At 38.8% G+C, this 21,587-nt stretch overlaps 1 protein-coding gene across 4 annotated transcripts in view; it reads right to left on the bottom strand.

The window, feature by feature from the left end:
- Positions 1-21,587, bottom strand: part of MACROD2 (mono-ADP ribosylhydrolase 2) — a 2,160,736-nt gene that overhangs the window by 1,262,732 nt on the left and 876,417 nt on the right. The window lies entirely within an intron of this gene.

Below are 21,587 nucleotides of genomic sequence, written 5' to 3'. Positions count from 1 at the left end.
CCACAGACATGGTGCTGATTTCAAGGGATTGTGTGCCTTGCCCACAGTGTCTAGATGGCTCTAGAGTCCTCAGAGAACCCCTATTTGAGGCTTGTTCACAGTGGCAGTTAGTGAGATCTGCCTGAGACATGCGTAAGTATAGCCTCTGGAATGACCTGACTCATTTTGCAATCTCTTAGCCATAAAAACTCTTTCGTATTTGACATTTCTCCCTTTCAATCACAGTCTTTTTCCAAGTGCATTACTGGTTGGTGCTTGCTATTAATCCCTTGGTGCCAGGGAGGCTCATCACCAAGAGTCACATGAGAATGTAGTAGTACTCCCCAGGATGGGAGTTTACTGTTTTTGATCCATCTTCAATTAATTTGTGTATAGGGCATGAGATGGTGATATTCTCTCATTCTTTTGGATATGGATATCCAGTTCTCCCAGAACCAGGTGTTGAAAAGGCCTTTCTGTCCCAGTGGATTGGGCTTTGTGGCCATGTTGAATATCAGTTGGTTATACATGCACGGGTCTGTATTAGAACTCTCAGTTCAGTTCCCTTGGTCAGTATGTCTATCCTTGTGCCAATACCATGCAGTTTTGAACACTGTAGCTTTGTAGAATGCTTTAAAGTCAGGTAGTGTGATTCCTCCAATTTTGTTTTTCTTTTTCAATATGTTTGTGGCTATTTGGGGCCTGTTGCCCTTCCAAATAAATTTCATAATTGACTTTTCCAGTTCAGTAAAAATTGCTATTGTAATTTTTATTGGGATTGCTTTCAATCTGTAAATCAATTTTGGTAGGATAGATATATTAAGAATCTTCAGTCTTCCAGTCAATGAACACGGAATATTCTTTCATTTATCTAGTACTTTTTTGACTTCTTTTAACAATGTTGTGCAATTTTCTGTGTACAAGTCCTTTACATCCTCAGTTTATTTGTGGATATGTGATTTTTGTAGTTGCTACTGTAAATGGAATTATTTTCTTGATTTCCTCCTCAGATTGATCATTATTAGTGTACAGAAATGCTACTAATTTCTGCATGTTGATCTTATATCCTGCAACTTTACTGAACTTATCAGCTCTGAAAGCTTTGTTGTAGATTTTTTAGAGCTTTCTACATGTCATCTGCAAATAGTGTTAAGTTTTACTTCTTCTTTTTGAATTTAGATTCCTTTTATTAATATTTCTTTTTCTTGCCTAAGTGCTCAAGCAATTACTTCTACTACAGTGTTAAATAAGAGCTGCAACAGTGGGCATCCTTGTCGTGTTCCAGATCTAGAGGGAAAGTCTTTAGCATTTCACCAATGATGTCAGCTGTGGGTTTTTCATATATAACCTCTATCGTGTTGAAGGAATTTCCTTCTATTCCTATATTTCAAAGTGCTTTTATCAATAAAAGATGCTGTATTTTGCCAAATGCTTTTTCTGCATCAATAGAGATGATCATGTGATTTTTCCCCCTGTTGTGTTTTACATTGTTGATTTTCTTATGTTGAATCATCCTTGCATACCTGGGATAAAACCCACTTGATCATGGTGTATAATTCATTTGACATGTTGAATTCAATTAAGCAATTATTTTGTTGAGGATATTAGAATCTAGGTTCACTAAAGAGAATGATCTGTAGTTTTCTTGCAGCTTTAGTATTAGGGCGATGTGGGTATCATAGACTGAGTTAGGTAACATTCCTTCCACTTTTACTTTTTAGAAGAATTTAAGCAGGATTGATGCTAGTTCTTTCCAAAATGATTTGTACAATTCTCCCTTGAAGCCATTTGGTCCCAGCCTTTTCTTGGTGGGAGGCCTTTGATGACTAATTTAATCTCATGACTTGTGATTGGTCTGTTGAGTTCTATTTCTTCTTTCATCACTGTAGGTGGGTTTTGTGTTTCTAGACATTTGTTCATTTCATCTAAGTTATCCATCTTGTTGGCATACAGTTTTTCAAAGTATCATCTTATGATACTCTTTATTCTGTGGCTGGTATCAGTGCTGGTATCAACTTTCTCACTATTTTACTTACTTGCATCTTCTTTCTTTGTTTCTGTTAGTCTAGCTAAGAGTTTGCCAATTTTAGTAATCTTCTCAAAGAACAAGCTTTTGGTTTTGCCTACTTTTTCTAGTGTTTTCACATTCTTAATTTGATTTAGTTCTGCTCTCATATTTTTATTTCCTTCTTTCTGCATTTCTTTAGGATTAGCTTGTTGTTTTTTTCCTAGTTCCTCCATGTGTACAATTAGGTCTTTGATTTTAGCTTTTTCTTTTTTAATATAGGCATTCTGTAAGTTTTGATTCTGTAAGTTTGTTCTCATTTCCTATCATTTCAAGGTAGTTTGAATTCTTTGGCAATTTCCTCCTTGATCCACTGATTGTTTAAGAGTATGTTGTTTAACTTCCCATATTTGTGCTTATTCTCTGCTGCTTATTAGTTTCTAGCTTCATTCCATTATGGTCTGAGAAATTACATTTTATAATTATAACCATTCTCAATTCGCTGAGACTTGTTCTGTGGCCTAGCATATGGTATATCCTGGAGAATGATCCATGTGCACTTGAAAAGGATGTATATCCTGCTGTATTTGGGTGCTGTACATGTCTATTAGGTCTAGTTCTTCTAATGTATTATCAAGGGCTATGTTTCTCTATTAACCATCTGTTGAGATGTTCTGTCTAATGGTGATGATGGTATGTTAAACTCCCCCACTATGACTGTAGAGGCATCTGTTTCTCTCCTTAGTTTTGCCATTGCTTCCATCATGTATTTTGGGGCATCCTGGTTAGGTGCATAAGTATTTATGATTATTCTTTCTTCTTGATAGATTACCCCATTTATTAATATATAGTTTCCTTCTTTGTCTCTTAAAAGATTTTAGCATTTAAAGTCTGTTTTGTCCAATATTATTATAGTTACTCCTGCACTTTTTTGGTTATTGTTTGCCTGTAAAATCATTTTCCAACTTTTCACGTGCAACCTACTTGCATCCCTGGGTCTAAGGTGAGCTTCTTGTAGACAACATATGAATGGGTCATATTTCCTTATCCATTCTGTCTTTTGATTGGAGAGATAAATTCATTAATATTCAATGCTATTACTGTCAAGGAAATACTTACATTAGCCATTTTTTTTCTTTAGGTTTATAGATGTCATGTTCTGTTTTTATTTCTCTTTTTATCCATTTACCTTCTCTTACTAATAGTTTTCCTTTCTACACTCTTCTCCAACCCTCTGTCTCCTGGTTTTTCCTTTCAACCTGAAGAATTCCCTTTAGTATTTTCTTGAAGGCTGCACTTATGTTGAAAACCTCTCCCAATTTCTGTTTATCTATGAATATTTTGAACTCTCACTCATTTTTGAATGCCAGCTTTGTTGGATAAAGAATTCTTCACAGGCAGTTGTTTTTTTTTCTTTTAGCACCTTAGCTATGTCACACCACTGCCTTCTCGACTCTATGGCTACAGATGAGAAATCAGCATTTAATTTTATTGAACTTCCCTTATATGTGATGGATTTCTTTTCTTGTGTTGCTTTCAGAATTCTCTCTTAGTCTTGAACATTTGACATCCTTATAAGTGTCCTGGGGTAGGCCTGTTAGGATTTATACTGTTTGGAGTATGCTGCACTTCCTGGACAGGTACATCTCCAAGTTCATCATTAGAGTTGGGAAATTTTCAGCCATTATTTCCTCCAACACTCCTTCTGTTTCCTTTCCTTTTCTTCTCCCTCTGGGATGCCTATACTGTGAATATTTGTACATTCCATGCTGTCATTCAATTCCCTGAGTCTCTGCTGTATTTTTTTAAAAAAATCTATCTGTTCTACTATTTGTGTGATTTCAGGTGTTCTATCTTCAATGTCACTAATTCTTTCCTCTGTCTATTCAAATCTGCTGTTATTTCTAATTTCTTGCATTGTGCCTTTCATCACTGTCAGATCTATTAGCTTTTTATGTATGTTTTCAATTTCTTCTGTATGTTCCCCCAGTGTCATCTTAATATCCTTTATCTCTTCCTTGGCTTCATTAAGTTGATTCATGATATTTGTTTGGACATCTTGATTTGTTGTTCCATGTTCTGCCTCTCCTCCTGCTTTTTAGTTTGTTCTTAGACTGGGACATGTCTTCCTGTTTCTTAGTATGGCTTGTAATTTTTTGCTGGTGTCTAGGCATCTGTTTATCTTGATGGGCTTATTTGTTTGGTTAGCTTCTCTTTCTACTCTAGGGTTTTATTTCATTTTGTTTTGTGTTAGGAGTCCTCTTTGACACTTGTATATGGTTCCACTTATTCTATATCCTCGTAGTTGTCTGTGTTCTCCCCAAAAAAATATTAAGAAAAGAGGGTGGATCCAAGATGGCATCAAAGTAAGGAGCTCCTGGAGTCAGCTTGTGAAATAGGGCAGTTGGTGGTCACCCAGAGCTACCTAAAGCACCTTTTGGGGAACCCAGGAGACCAGAGGAATATCCTGCAACATCCTTGACAGTGTGGTAGAAGGAGACTACCGATCTGCACAGAGGAATTGTGAGTAGAGCACTCCACACCATGGAGGTTGGTGGCCATGGCATACAAGCTGCCTTGGGAACTATTCCATGGTTGGAGCTGGAAGTTCCATTTCCCCCAATAAAAACAGGAGGAAAACACAGTGTGGCACTGGCTTCAGCTACTGAGTAGTGGATTCAGCAGGCTGAAGTAGAATCCTAGGAACAACTATACTTTGAACCTGTCCAGGTCAGACGGAAGCTGGTGGCTGCCATTTTGACTCCGCCCCAGGCAAAAGGGGATGTGGTGCTGACTAAAAATCATAGTGCTTGTAAGGACTGGCTTCTTTCCACCTAGGTTGGATTGCAGGTCTAGCCTAAATCCCAGTCCCACCTCCAGCAGGGAGGAAGATGGGGGGACCTACACCACCTCACTGGGAAGCTGCAAGTCACACCACAGAGGCAGGTGCCCATCCTACTGTGGGGTGCAAGCTGCCTCAGGAGCTATTCCATGGCTGGAGTTAGAAGGTCCATTTCCCATAAATGGTAGAGGAAGACACTGATGTCAGCTACTGATTAGTGGACTCAGCTGGCTAAAGTATAATCTTAGAGACAGTTGGGGTCTGAGCATGTCCAAGTGGGAGTTTGGTAGCCACCATTTTGACTCCACCCCCTGGCATGAGAGGAAGTCGGGCTGACTGAAATCCAGTGGTTAGGGACGGGCTTCTTTTCACAAAGATCAGACTACAGCCCTAGCCTAGGCTCCAGCTCCACCTCTAGCAGAGAGGTAGCTGGTGGGACCTGCACCAGGTTCTCCAGGCAACAGCAAGTGCTCTCCACTGACAGAGGCTGAATAGTCGGACAGCTGGGGCTGCATCCCTGCACCCCAAGAGAATAGGAGAGGAGCTGGGTATCCTCAGCCTCTCCAGACAATGGCAGCAGTTTTCAGCCCACACAAACAGATTTGTTCAGTGCCTTTGAGCCCATCTCCACCTCTGTCACCCCACAGGATAGGAGGGGGTTGGTGTTACCTCAACAGTTTTGGGCTGCACAAGCCTGACTGTTGGGCACCTATGGCTCCATCTCCATCCCCAACAGAACAAGAGATGGACTGTGTTTGCCCAGCCTCTTTGGGTAACTGTGGGTGCTTTTGGCCCACACAGCCTGGTCTGGTGGATACTTCTGGATGCACCTCACCCCTCAATAGGAAAGAAGGGGGCTGGTCTTTCCACAGTTTTTTTGGGCAACAGCAGACCTTCAGCCTGCATGGACTGGATTATTGGATGCCTATGAATCCACCCCCACCCCTAATAGGATAGGAGGGGTCTGGTGTCTCCACAGCCTCTTTGGACAGAGTGGGTACTCTCAGCCAACAGGGGTACTTTCAGCCAACCCCATGCCTTAAGAGGATAGAAGGGGGCTGGTGTTTCCTCAACCTCTCCAGGCAATGGCAGGTATTTTTGGCCTAAAGGGACTGAACTGTTGAGGACCCACAGAACCACCCCTACCACCCAATAGGATAGGAGGGGGCTGGTGCTTCGTCAGCCTCTCTAGGCAACTGTGGGTACATTCAACCTACAGGACTGAAGTGTTGAGCATTTGTTGTTCTGTTCCCACCCCTTAAAGGGCAGAAGGGACAGTACTCCCTAAGCCTCTCAGGGCAACTGCAGGCATATTTGGCCCACAGAGATGAGACTGTTGGGCACTCTAGAGGGTTCATTCCCACTCCCGGCAGGGAGAGGGTCTGGTGATGCATCAGTTTACCTGAGCAACTGTGGACATTTTGGACCCATACAGCATAGATTGCTGACAAAACTATAGCTCCATTCCTGCCTAAGGTGGGGGAGAAAGGGGTGTGAAGCTTCATCAGTGTCTCTGGGTGACTACAGACAGTCTTGTGCCCAACTGGGATTATTATACATGGCTACAGCTCTGTCCCTACCCCTGACAGAGAAGAAAGGTGGGAGAAGTTTCATTACTTCCTGGGCATTGTGGGCAGCTTCAGCCTCCATAGCTTACAGCACCAACTACATCCGTGGCTCCTACTACACAACCAGCAAGGGAGAAAAGATAAGAAATCCCTAAACTAAAGGGAGAAACTGCACCCAGAATAAATACATCTAGCAAGCCAGATGTGGAAACACCAACAAAAAATTACAATCCATACCAAGAAACAGGAAGAGATGGCCCAATTAAAAGAACAAGATAAGCCTTCAGATGACACAACAGAGTTGAGACAACTAATCTTAGATGTTGAAACAAATCTCCTTAATAAATTCAATGAGATGACTAAAGAGATTAAGGATATTAAGAAGACATTGGAGGAGCACAAAGAAGAATTTGAAAGCATATATAAAAAAATAGGAATGAAAGGTGCAATAAACGAAATTAAAAATACACTGGAGGCATATAACAGCAGATTTGAGGAAGCAGAAGAAAGGATCGTGAGCTCAAAGACATGGCCTCTGAATGTGAACAAATAAAAGAACAGATGAAGAAAAGAATGGAAAATATTGAACTGGGTCTCAGAGAACTAGATGACAGCAAGAGATGTGCAAACATACATGTCATAGGTGTCCCAGAAGGAGAAGGGAAAAGGGGCAGAAAGAATATTTGAAGAAATAATGGTAGAAAATGTCCCAGCCCTATTGAAGGGCATCGATATCCATGTCCCAGAAGCACAACATACTCCCATCCAAATAAATCCAAATAGACCAACTCTGATTCACATTCTAATCAGAATGTCAAATGTCAGAGACAAAGAGAATTCTGAGAGCAGCAAGAGAAAAGCAATGCATAACATATTAGGGATACCCAGTAAGATTAAGGGCTGATTTCTCATCAGAAACCATGGAGGCAAGAAGGTAGTGGTATGATATATTTAAGATATTACAGGAGAAAAACTGCCAGCCAAGGATTTTATACCCAGCAAGATTATCTTTTAAAAATGAGGATGAGATTAGAATATTTACAGATAAACAGAAGCTGAGAGACTTTATAACAAAAAGGCCAGCTTTGCAGGAAATACTAAAGGGAGAGTTACAACCTGAAAAGAAAAGACAGGAGAGAGAGGCCTGGAAGAGAGTCTAGAAATGGCAACTGTATCAGTAACAGTAATTAAAAGTGTCAAATATAAAATGACAGAAAAAGCAAAAAGAACAAAATGGATAAAATAAGAACTGCCTTTATAGTAATAACTTTGAATGTTAATGGATTAAACTCCCCAATCAAAAGACATAGACTGGCAGAATGGATAAGAAAATATAAGCCATCTATATGTTGTCTGCAAGAGACTCATCTTAGACCCGGGGATACCAATAAATTGAAAGTGAAAGGTTAGAAAAAGATATTCCATGCATGCAGTAACCAAAAAAAAAAAAAAAAGGCTGGGGTAGCTATACTTACATCAGATGATACAGACTTTAAAAGCAAAACTGTTATTAGAGACAAGGAAGGACATTACATATTAATAAAAGGGATGATTCACCAGGAAGAAATAACAATCATAAATATATATGCACCTAACCAGGATGTCCCAAGATACATGAGGCAAACACTGGCAAAACTGAAGAGAGAAATAGACATCTCTACAATAATAGTTGGAGACTTCAATATACCACTCTCAGCATTGGATAGAACATCTGGGCAGAAGATCAATAAAGAAACAGAGAGCTTGAATAATATGATAAATGGACTAAACCTAATAGACATATACAGAACATTGCACCCTAAAACAGCAGGATATACATTCTTTTCAAGTGCTCATGGCTCTTTCTCCAGGATAGACCATATGTTGGGACACAAAGCAGATCTCAATAAATTCAAGAAAATTGAAATTATACAAAGCACTTTCTCATAAGGGAATAAAGCTGTGAATCAACAAGTGGCAAATAAAGGGAAAATTCACATATATATGGAAATTAAACAACATACTCTTAAATAATCAGAGGGTCAAAGAAGAAATTTCAAGAGAAATCAATAAACATCTTGAGACGAATGACAATGAGAATACAACATATCAGAACATATGGGATGCTGCAAAGGCAGTGTTGAGAGGAAAATTTGTAGCCCTTAATGCTTACATTAAAAAGGAAGAAAGAGCTAAAATCAATGACCTAACTACACAACTGGAGGAACTAGAAAAAGAACAGCAAGCTAATCCTAAAGCAAGTAGAAGGAATGAAATACCAAAGATCTGAACAAAAATAAATGAAATTGAGAACAAAAAAACAATAGAGAACATTAACAAAATCAAAAGTTGGTTCTTCAAGAAGATTAACAAAATCAACAAACCCTTAGCTAGAATGAGTAAGAAAAAAAAAGAGAGAAGATACAGATAAATGAAATAAAAAATGAAAAGAAGAACCTTACTACTGATCCCACAGAAATAAGGGAGATCATAAGAGGATATTATGAATAAATTTATGCTAAAAAACTAGACAATGTAGATGAAATGGAAAAATTCCTAGGAATGTACAAACAACCTACACTGACACTAGAAGAAATAGAAGACCTCAACAAACCAATCACAAGTAAAGAAACTGAAACAGTCATCCAATAGCTCCCCAAAATGAAAAGCCCAGACAGTTTCACAGGTGAGTTCTACCAAGTATCAAGGAAGATTTAATAGCAATCTTACTCAAGCTCTTCCAAAAAATTGAACAAGAATGAACACTACCAAACACATTCCATGAAGCCAATATCACTCTAATACCAAAGGCAGATAAAGATGTTAAAAAAAAGAAAATTACAGATCCATTTCTCTAATGAATACAGATGCAAGAATTCTCAATAAAATACTTGTTAATTGAATCCAACAACACATTAAAAGAATTATCCATCATGATCAAGTGGGTTTTATACTAGGCATACAAGGCTGGTTCAACACAAGAAAATCAATCAGCATAACACACCATATTAATAAATCAAAGAAGAAAAATCACATGATCTTATCAATTGATACAGAAAAGGCATTTGACAAAATACAGCATCTTTTCTTGATAAAAATACTACAAAAGATAGGAATTGAAGGAAACTTTCTCAACATGATAAAGGCCATATATGAAAAACCCACAGCTAACATTGCACTCAATGGTGAAAAACTAAAATCTTTCCTGTTGAGATCAGGGACAAGACAAGGATACCCACTGTCGTCACTGTTGTTCAATATAGTCCTATAGGTTCTAGCTAGAGCAATCAGGCAAGAAAAAGAAATAAAAGGCATCCTAATTGGAAAGGAAGAATTAAAACTTTCACTATTCACAGATGATATGATTGTATATCTAGAAAATCCCAGAAAATCTACAACAAAGCTGCTAGAGCTAATAAACGATTTCAGTAGAGTGTCAGGATACATGGTCAATGTGCAAAAATCAGTGGTGTTTCTGTGCACTAATAATGCACAATCTGAGGAGGAAGTCAGGGAAAAAATTCCATTTACAATAGCAACTAAAAGAATCAAATATTTAGGAATAAACTTAACCAAGGATGCAAAGTACTTGTATTCAGAAAACTATAATGCATTGCTAAAATAAAATATTCCATGCTCATAGATTGGAAGACTAAATATCATTAAGACGTCAATTCTACCCAAACTGATATACAGATTCAATGCAATCCCAATAAAAATTCCACCAGCATTTTTTAAGCAAATGGAAAACACAATTATCAAATTTATCTGCAAGGGTAAGAGGCCCCAAATAGCCAGAAATATCTTAAAAAAGAAAAGTGAAGTTGGAGGACTTTAAATCATATGCCTAACTAGCTACAGTGGTAAAAACAGCATGGTAGTGGCATAAAGACAGACAGATAGACCAATGGAACTGAACTGATGATTCAGAAACAGACCATCACATCTATGGCCAAGTGATTTTTGACAAGCCTGTCAAGCCCTCCTTCCTGGGGTAGAACAGTTTATTCAACAAATGGTGTTGGGAGAATTGGATATCCATAGCCAAAAGAAAGAAAGAAGACCCCTACTTCACACCTTATACAAAAATTAACTCAAAATGGATCACAGACCTAAATATAAAAGGAAGTACAATAAAGCTCCTAGAAGAAATTGCAGGGAAACATCTTCAAGACCTGGTGGTAGCTTGTGGATTCTTAAACCTTACACCAAAAGCATGAGCAACAAAAGAAAACATGGATAAATGGGACCTCTTCAAACTTAAACATTTTTGTGATTCAAAGGACTTCATCAAGAAGGTGAAAAGGCAGTCCAGTTGATGGGAGAAAATATTTGGAAGCCACTTATCCAATATGAGTTTTGATTTCCATTCTATACAAAGAGATCATACAACTCAACAATGAAAGAGCAAGCAATCCAATTTTAAAAAATGGGCGAAAGACTTAACTAGACATTTCTCCAAAGAGGAAATAAAATGGCCAAAAAGCATATGAAAAAATGTTCCATATCACTAGTGATTAGGGAAATGCAAATCTAAACAACAATGAGATATCATCTAACACTGCAGAGAATGGCCATTATTAAAAAAACAGACAACAATAAGTGCTGAGAGGATGTGGGGAAATAGGAATACTCCTTCATTGTTGGTGGAACTGTAAAATGGTATAGCCTCAGTGAAAGTTTGGTGGTTCCTCAGGAAGTTATATATAGAACTGCTATATGATCCAATAATTCCTCTACTAGGAAAATATCCAGAAGAACTAAAAACTATGACACGAACAGACATCTGCACACTGATATTCATAGCAGCATTATTCACAATTGACAAAAGATGGAAACAACCCAAGTGTCCATCAACCAATAAATGGATCAATAAAATGTGGTATATACATACAATGGAATACTACACTGCAATAAGAGGAAATGAAATTGGGACATATGTGATAACATGGATGAGTCTTGAAGACATTATGCTAAGCAAAGTAAGTCAGACACAAAAGGACAAATATTGCATGGTCTCATTAATATGAACTAAATACAAATAATAAACAAATGGAATTAAAATATAGAGTATAAGTTATAAGGAGATAAGAGGACGGTTGAGAAGAACTATGGATGCTTAATATATGTAGAAGATTTCATTAACTTGACTGTAAAAGTGTGGAGATGATAGAGTTGATAGTAACACATTACAGTGAGTAGCAACTGGTTTATAAATGGGATTGTGATGGAAAAAGGTAAGCTGGGGAAGTAAATGTCAATATAAAGAAAGCTAAAGAATAATCTAGGGACTGAATAACACAGTGAACCCAGAGGCAGTTGAGAATTGTGGTTAAGGGTACAAATGCAAGAGAGTCCTTCTATGAGCTAGAGCAGATGCACATCATTATTGCAGGGTGATGGGAATATGGAGAAACATGGGAAAACTACAATTGGTGTGACCTATAGACTGTGGTTAACAGCAATACTACAATATTGTTGCATCAATGCCAAGCTGTACTGTGTTGATAATGGAGGTGTATGGAAAAAGTGTGCCAAATATATGCTATGGACCGTGATTGGTGATAATAGTCTGAGGATATTGTCTCATCATCTGTAGCAAATGTTCCACCAGGATGTGGAGTTGTATGGGAAATATGCACATCTGTATGATAGTTTTGCAAGTTCACAATATTTGGAACAAAAATATGTTTTTAAAAAAAATAGTATAGGTTGGGGGAAAAATACACCAAATGTAAGGTAAGGATTATAGTTGGTAGTACTATTTTGATGATGCTCTTGCATAGTTTGAAACAAATGTTTCATACCAATGCAAAGAGTGGGTGGAGGGGTGATGTATGAGACCACTGTGTGATGTCATGTATGTTTATTTTGTAAGTTGACAATCTTTACTATACACACTTATTGTTTATGTGTGTTCATGTTTGAATGATATACATCAAAAAATTTTAAAAAATATATTAAGAACATAAAAATGTAAAGAAAGGAGGAAAAGAATTAAAAAGAATTAAAAAGGATATAAAAGGAACCATAAGAGCAAGGGAAAAAAAAAGTAATAGGAGTGAAAAGCCATTAAAAAATGAAAAGAAGTAAGGATAAAAACAGTGGAAGAAAAAACAGAGAGAAAAAAGCATAAAATTAAATTAAATTAAGTTAAAATCTGGAAAGACAAGACAAGAAGAAAGAAAATGAAGACTAAACAAGAGAAGGTAGAATGAAAGAAAAGGAAAGGAAGAGGGAAAATGAAGAAAGAAAAGAAATAAAGACAATAAGAAGAAAAAAGAAGAAAAAGAAAAGAAAAACAGAGAAAAACAGGCCTCCCTCTCCAGCCACTAGCAACTATCTCAGACTGCCCGTGCTCATCAATCAATGACCCTGTGGCCCACCCTGTGCAGGTAAGATACCTGGATGTACAGAAAGAAAAAAAAAAGAAAAAATTAAAATTAAAATTAAAATAAAAAAAAAATTGCAGTCTAAGTTCCCTGTCATGAGGCTGTTTGTCCCACAGCTCCCCCTCCCCCAGGGAGACAGCTGAGTGCCTGACAACCCACTGGATTGTTCTCACTCGCTTGTCTTCTAGGCCAGTTGGGCACCTGACATTTCACCAGCTGCCTCTCCTGGCTCCCCTCTCACCCGGGCTGTGCCTGTCAGCCCACCCCCTCACTGACCCAGTTTCTCTCTCCCAGGGCAGGTGGGTCTGACAGCCCACCTGATCAGCAACCCTCCCTCCTCTCCTTGGAGCTGCTTCAGTACCAGCTGGTGTCTCTGCTCTTCTTGGAAGTAGCTGAGATCTGCGCCCCCCCCCACCCTATCTCCACACCTCCACCCTCTGTACTCCTCTTTCCTCCTGAGCAGGCTGGGTCCCCACACCTGTTTGTCCCACAGCTCCCTCACCTCGAGGGCCTGCTAGGCACCAGGATGCACCACTGGTTGCCTGGTGGCTTTACTCACTCTTGGAGATAGCTGAGTGCAAGTCTTCCAGCCAGATCACTTCCCTGGCTTCCCTCTGAGCCAGCTGGGCACTCATTGCCTGCTCTATTTCCCATGGCTTTCCTCTCTCTCCAACCATCTGGGTCTCCCCTCTCTAGCTTGCTCCATTGTCCCGCTGCTTCCCTTCTGTCAGATAAACTTGCCTACAATCCCACAGTTTCTAGAAGAGGAGTGCAGCATGCCTTTCCCTATTCTTCCATCTTGGATCTCCCTTGTCAATTTTCAGTCTTTAAAAATAACTTTTGCACTATAGAAGGAAAAAGTCCTTCTGCTTACCACACTCAGCTAAGATGGAGTTGAAGAAGGACAACCACCACACCATGGAGCCTAGAGTGATTACAACTGAAAATGGGAGGATTGCATCCAGCATCCAGGTGGAATCTGAGCCTCCTCTTGACATAGAGGTGCATTGGACACCACCAATCCAATGTCAACATAGAAGAGGTGGCATTGGATTGGGAAAAGTGGACATAATGGACAAAGGGTATGGGGAAAGGCAGGAAGAGATGAGAGGTGGAGGCGTCTTCGGGACATGGAGCTGCCCTGGATGGTGCTTCAGAGGTAATCACCGGACATTGTAAATCCTCACAGGGCCCACTTGATGGAATAGAGGAGAGTATGGGCCATGATGTGAACCAATGTATATGAGGTGCAGAGGTGCCCAAAGATGTACTTACCAAATCCAATGGATGTGTCATGATGATGGGAACGAGTGTTGTTGGGTGGGGGGGAGGGGGGGAGAGGGGGGGTGGGGGGGTGGGGTTGAATGGGACCTCACATATATATTTTTAATGTAATATTATTACAAAGTCAATAAAAAATAAAAAAATTTAAAAAAATAAAAAATTAAAAAATAAAAAAATAAAAAGTCCTTCTGGGGTCATGGAATAGGTTAAAACTAAATGGCCTACAGGAGTATTAGCCCTAATTCTGACCTAATGAACAAGTGATCACCTGCCTGAAGAGACACCAAACACAGTAGAATCTAAGTGAAACACACTCTGAGAGATAAATGTGGCCCATTTAATTGTAGTTATGATTAATGGTTCTTTTTTTAAAAAGGAGGTACCTGGGGATTGAACCTGGGACATTGCACATGGGAAGGAAGCACTCAACCATTGAGCTACACTTGCTCCCCTTCTGCATTTTCTCATTACTCATTAGATCCTTGTCACTTCTCCCACTTCCAGAATATAAAAAAAAAGTCTATATTGCTCCTTATAAATGGCCAATAAAATCTTAGAAGCAAATATCAAAATTTTGGCAACCACCACAGTACTTCTAACAACTCAATTCTCAGAAGTTATCCTCATGCAAGCCACCATAACTTCATCAATGTAGCATTTTTTAAGGTAAAGGGCTTTACTTTGTAATGAAATAAGGAGAAAAAGAAAAGAAGCATATTACTGGAAAACAAAAAAAAAGATGACCTAAGACATGGGTCATGACAGCAAATAATTGCTGGACCACTCTAAATTCTTATTTTGCAAAATTTCTCTTCATTGTGTCCCTTCATGTTTTTGTTTCTTTTTGTGCCTGCCACCCCTTGGTTTGACTCCTTTAGTTCTATCAGGCTTCTGGTCCCCTCTCCCCCATTTTTTAACTTTGTATGAAACTCATAATTTCAACAGGCTGATTCTCTCCAGGCCACAAAAGCACTTCTGTGCTACCCATGTTAGCTTTATCATCACTTGATTAAATAACCCCCAAATGTTAGTTCATAGTTCTAAGACTTTTCTAAGCTTGTTTTTTTTTCCCCCCAGCTGTCTGGATAATTTTTACCCATCTTTCAATATTCAATCCAATAGTCCAAAAGCCTTTGAAATCCCCCGGTTTAACTAGGTGCCTGTGACCTGTTGTTTCACAATCCTCATCTATCCCATCAATGCAGTATCAGTGATCATATTATTAATATAATGAAATGCTAGCTTTTCTTTCTTTCTTCCACAAAGATATTTTGTTTCTTGAGGAAAGGAACCTCTTTTCACCAGGTTGTAGACCCTGAGCCAAAGCAGGATTTCACACAGAGTACAGAGGATAATCTGTTAAATGGAACAGGACAGAATTAAACTTGGACCAATTATAAGGATATGGATGACTTCCAAATACAGGGTACTATGAACACTAGGTAAGGAAAGCAAATTTCTGCACAACAGTTGTCTCTAGGAAGATGAGTATCCTTTCCTATTGCTCTCCTAGTCTTATGCCCCATGTCAGGCTAACACTCAGGGATGGGGTCCTGTGACACAGCCCTTCAGGACTTCAAGCTGGCACCCACAGAATGTGAGTCCTACCACAGACACATCTCTGGTTCATGCTCCCACTTAAGAAATTATCAAAGGCAAGGTGACAAAGCTATATGGTCCCTCTTCCCTTCTCTACCAAACTTCTTGAAAGAGTGATCTATTTTCACATCTCCAGCTTCACCTTCCATTCTGTCCTGTGTCTGCTACAATCATTCCACTGTTAGACCTCACAGCCACTGTTCTTTCTACAATCACCCCCAAATCAAAAAGGTTATTAGGGTCTTTTAGATCTCACATATCTCTTTCTCTCCAAAGCTGACCACTGTGGTGCCCCCGTGTTTTCGGGGCCACCTCACTCTCCTGGATGACCTCACATTTGCTGGACTGCTCCTTCCCAGTGTTCCTTAGCAGGTCTTCATCCTCTTTCACTGATGCCCATCTCTCACAGAGCTGTTTTTTAGGGCTTACTTTCAGATGCTCTTCTCTAGCTCTGTTCTCCTTCTTGAGGTCTCTCATCCATCCCAAAGCTTAAATATTCACTTGTGTCTATAACTCTGATACCTTCTCTCTTCCAACCTAATCTTGCCTGTTGGGATACCACCTATCTTTCAAGGCCTACCTCCACTTCACCTTCTACATGACACATTGCATAATTGGGCCCACTCTAATATCCAAGATAGCTTTTAGAGAGGTTGGTATTAAAAGGCCTGAGTTCAAGTCCTGGCTTTACTTATCAACTGTGCTTTATGAAACTGTTTTGTCTTCTGTAAAGTGAGAATACTTGTAGTACCACAAAGAAGGGTTGTTATGAGAGGCAAAAAATAACCTGTGTGAAAAGCACATAGAAAGTGCTTCTTAATACAGCACTCTCATTTTTTACTGTATTTATACCTACATAACACTTGCTGCATTTTACTTTTTTACTGTGCATATCTTTTTGTATATGACACTCATGCCAACTTAATTGAGGGCAATTGTTTTTGCACATTCAACTTAGTGTCATGATAACTTCTAAGACAATATTATATTTCACATATAAAACTCTGAATAAATGTTGGTTGAATCAAATTAACCTGAGAATAGTTTATCCAAAGATATATATAGTCCTTCCGTGGAAACCCTCTACCAAGAATCCTCAGCTTTAATAAACTGACCTGTAAGCAGGGTGAGGGGAGAGTAAATAGAATTTTGAAAATTCCTGATGCTCTTGCAAATTCCCTTATGTTCTCCTGTAATTGTTCTGTGCTAGAGACCAAAGTTCATTAGCAACTAAACTAATCTCATCTCTCTGGGGGCTACAAATTCAAGGGGAAGGTTAATCTGCTGTGTGGCATCCAACCATTAATTTAGGTGATTCTCCAGGGAGAATGAAATAAAAATGTTCAAGAATTTCCAAAACTAGAAAAGTCAACCTGTGTCATGTTAAAAAAAAAAAACATAAATAAAAAGAATGCATTCTTTTAATTCTTTCCCTCAATAACAACATAGTTCTTTGTATATTTCCATTATTCCCAAAGATGAAGACACGTCTTTTATTAACCAGAAGGCTTTTTAAAATTTTAAATTGATGTGAGACCTCATTTTCCAATAGCATAATGCACTGCATGTCATTCACAGTCCTTTGCTCAGGGCTGTAATGTCATTGCTAATGTGAAAAATATTAGAAAGAACGAAGTCCGGCCTGAACCCTTTTCCTCTCCCCAGCTATTCATCCTTCTCTGAAACACATTATCTTTCTTATCAATCATAATTGTTTTTAACTCCTTTATTGCCTCTTCCTTCCTGTGCTGAGGCCCCTTACATTTCAACATTCTCAGATTTAAAAATTTACCAGTCCTTTGTCTTCCATTCCAACTAAGAAGATAGCTCTATCTAGGATTTGACATTGCCATAAAATATATTTCCTACCATTCCAAGGACCATTGAGCCTCTGAAATAATCTCTCTTCTGAGAGTTGATCACCAGTTCACTTTTCATTACATAGAATCCGTATTTGAGCAAACACAACCGATTATTTCCACATTACCAGCACTGCTTACATGATTACTGCTTTGCCTTTTTACTGGAAAGTAGGGTGGGGTTCTTACGGGAAAATCAGGGAAGCCATCTAACTAACTTGAAGCCTTGTTATGCCTACTAATCTCTTCAACATTTTAGAAGTTCTGGCTGAACATAAGGCAAGAATATTTTAAATTCTACATAAGTTTGGGATGCCCTGGATTGTCTCATTTCTCCATCAGGAAGAGGATGAAACAGCTCCCCAAGTGACACAAGGGTGCCAATTAAACACTCTAACACACCCCTGATTTGATGGTGGCAAACAAAACTCAAATATTTAATGCCTATTGCATGCTGAATCTCTTTTTCACTTGAAGGAAGTCAACACATGTTAAGTTTACTCGAGTTAGACTTGTGAAACTCTGATCTTTCCTGAGCAAGAAGGGGTAAAATTGGCCCTGTGCCATCCAGCTGATTTACATTTTTCTCCTCCAAACTCCATTTGCATACTGTTTCTCCTTTTTTAGACTATTTCAGACTGAGTCTTCACAGAGCTTGGAGCCATCCATGTACTACAGGCCATGGATGAGATATTCATTTCCTGCTCTTTTGTTTTCCAGCTTAATGAGTTGCAAACAGAATTGCAAAGTATCCGAAGACCTGAAATCCTCTCTACTTTTAATTTGGCTCTCCTTCCCACACTCTTTAGACCACATGATAGTTGACATTTCATTTGATCATTGTGAACTATTAAAAACCCATCCTTTGAGAGTCCATCATGGAAACACATAATCTCTGCAACAGTTTGGATGGGATGATTGAAAAAACAGATTCTTTTTTAGGAGTAAAAGAAATAAGATTTGGTTTCTTTTTTATTTGTTTGTTTTTGCATTCTAATTTTCTATGATGAAACACAAATTGTAGGTAGGGATCAGGAGGCTATTTTTATGGGCATTGGGACTTTTAGCTGCTGCCATCTGCTTTTTAGAAATGAGAGTTACTACCTTTTAAGAGAGGGTCTGAGCAAGGTTGACAAATAATGATTGCCTGGCTCACATTTTGTTATTTTGTTTCTCACTGTAGCAATACACCAAAGTTGATTTTGAAATATCCATGCATCTTTTCTTCAAGGGTATTAATTTATTCATCAGAAACTATTTTCACATTCTACTGTTAAAACAATGGTGAGGTCATGAGTAAGCCCTGAATAAAGTTAGTAGAGTGAAAGGTAAATGTAAGAGCTAGAAGAAGCAGGCAGAAGGAAGCTGAATCCAGGGTTAAGGAGTATTTTAAAAATGAAAGGGAATACTGCGCTTCATCAAATCCAAGATGCCTATCTTTCCACATCTTAACATTTCTGTAATTGGAGGCATCTTAGAATCAATGACATCTTAACATTTTTTTCTTAAAATTGATGGCATTGTAAATTTGAAGAAATAGGGTGGTAAAATGGTAATTTCTAAATCTAAGGACTCAGCAAAAAGAAAAGGATTAGGAACCCAAATGTCCATCACAGATGAATAGATTAACAAAATGTGGAATATACATACAATAGATATTATTCAGTTTTGAAAAGGAATGAAGTTCTGACACATGCTACAACATGGATGAACCTTGAAGACATCATGTTGAGTGAAATAAGCCAGACATAAAGACAAATATCTATGATTCCATTTATTATAGATATGAAATATCTATAATAAGCAAATTCATAAGGACAGAAAGTAGAAAGATAACAGGAGAGAGGTGGGGGTAGAAAGGAGAAGCAGGAATGGAGAGTTATTGCTTAATGGCTATAGTTTTTATTTGGGGTGATGAAAAAATCTTGGTTATGGATGGCAGTGTGTGTGTGTATATATATATATCCACAATATATATATATATATTTAAAGACAGATTAGGTAAACATCCCAGCAAATGGAATTATAGGGGGGTGGCTGCTCTGCCCTGCCATATCTCCTGTGTCTGTGGGCCACTTGCTGGACACTGCAGATGGGCTGAGATTTCAGAGGTCTGATTAAGTGGTCAGAGAGGGCTGACTAAGTCAGAGGGGCCCAGTATGTTTATCTCGCTGGCAACTCGAGTCAGTAGGTAGGTCTGCCCAGATAATTGTATTGATAATTTTGAGGTGGTGCCTTGATGAGCTAGAGAGCTGGTTCCGTGAGAAAATACTCTGTGACTGCTGAGTGATTTATGCCTGGGAATTGGAGAGTTTATGGGAGTGGCATGAATTTGCCATTGTTGGCCCAGGCTCTCCTAATCTGGTGGTGCAACCTAGGAAGATAAATTCTCCCAGAGTAAAAGAGTTCGATTTGCCTTCAAATTTTAAGTCTAGCTAAATAATCTACTTATTGAATTAATAAACTTTATAAAAATGAACAGACTGTCAGGTTTTCAAGAAATGTTCATCTAAAGGTCAAGAAACAACTTTCTCTATTCTATAACTCTCTCTATTGTATAGATGCAGTTTTATACCGTGAGAATATCTAAAAGGAGAAGAAAGCTAGTTATTCCTATAGGGTACTTTGGGAAAAAGATAATGCTTTATTAATAGGCTACCATATCCAAGAATATGTGCATGTAAGTGTGTTTGAGAGTGTATGTGTACCAATTCTTTCAAGACCTAGAAAGTCCATAAGGTGTAATGAAAACCAAGAGTTGTATAACAGGGGAAGCGGATATGGCCCAGTGGTTAGGGTGTCCGTCTACCACATGGGAGGTCGGCGGTTCAAACCCCGGGCCTCCTTGACCCGTGTGGAGCTGGCCCATGCGCAGTGCTGATGTGCGCAAAGAGTGCCCAGCCACGCAGGGGTGTCCCCCGCATAGGGGAGCCCCACGCGCAAGGAGTGCACCCGTAAGGAGAGCCGCCCAGCGCGAAAGAAAGTGCAAAGTGCAGCCTGCCCAGGAATGGGGCCGCCCACACTATCCGTGCCGCTGACGACAACAGAAGCGGATAAACAAGACACAGCAAATAGACACAGAGAACAGACAACCGGGGTGGGGGGAATTAAATAAATAAATAAATCTTTAAAAAAAAAAAAAAAAGAGTTGTATAACAAAGAGCACCGTTCAACTACATCAGCAGCCTTATTAAAATATCCTTCAGTTTTAATTTTGCTCCAGTTAGAGAAGGTGAAAGCTCTAGGTTCAGCCTTGTGTGCACCTAGTGGGTTGAAAGAACATTCCTCATCAACAATTATCAAATCATTTGTTTAACACCATTTCTCCACATTCAGCTCCCATCTTCTCATATAAGAATGATGTTCCCTGAGAATATAATTTAGTGATATATTGTCTGAAAAGACAGCACCAGAGCCCCTGGAGCTCATTAATCCTGCAACCTTTTGCAAGCTGCTGGCCTGAAATGGTTGAAGTTCACTTTAAACCAGAGTGAATTTCAAAGCAAAGGGCTCTGAGGTGGCAAACAGAGGTGGCAAACAGCTCATTAATTCAGAGTGTAATTCAGTGACAGAAGAATTGTTTTAAATGCACAATCCAAAACTATTTAAATTCACATTATAATTATAAGCAAAAACTATGCACTTCAAATTTGAAATCTAGATAACTAATCTACCAATAAACAAATTTTTTTTAAATAAAAGAGACTGTCATCTTACCAAGCAATGCTAATCAACCTGCTTTTTGAAGTGTGCCTCATTTGCATCACAAACATTGTTATGAAAATTCAACATTATGCTTCTGTGTATTACACTGTACTGCTCTGCTGAACATAGGAAGGAAAAAAAAACAAAAACCAGGCAGCATTTCCTCAAAGTGAATAAAAATAGAATAAAAGCTCATGATCAAAGATAACTTCAATTCCTTGTTAATTTTACCTTAATTCCACTCCTGGGATAAGATGTCTTCTTTGTAAGTTTTCTTTCCTGCAAGAAGTTCCCCAGCAAGCTTATAGTCCCTAAATATACCCCCACATGAAATACACGCCTAGAAACATCAGCCCAATATGCATAGCCTCTACC

The sequence above is a fragment of the Dasypus novemcinctus genome, chromosome 24 (genome assembly GCF_030445035.2).
Source record: "Dasypus novemcinctus isolate mDasNov1 chromosome 24, mDasNov1.1.hap2, whole genome shotgun sequence".
Lineage (NCBI taxonomy): Eukaryota > Metazoa > Chordata > Mammalia > Cingulata > Dasypodidae > Dasypus > Dasypus novemcinctus.
This window is presented reverse-complemented; position numbering and strand designations above follow the sequence as displayed.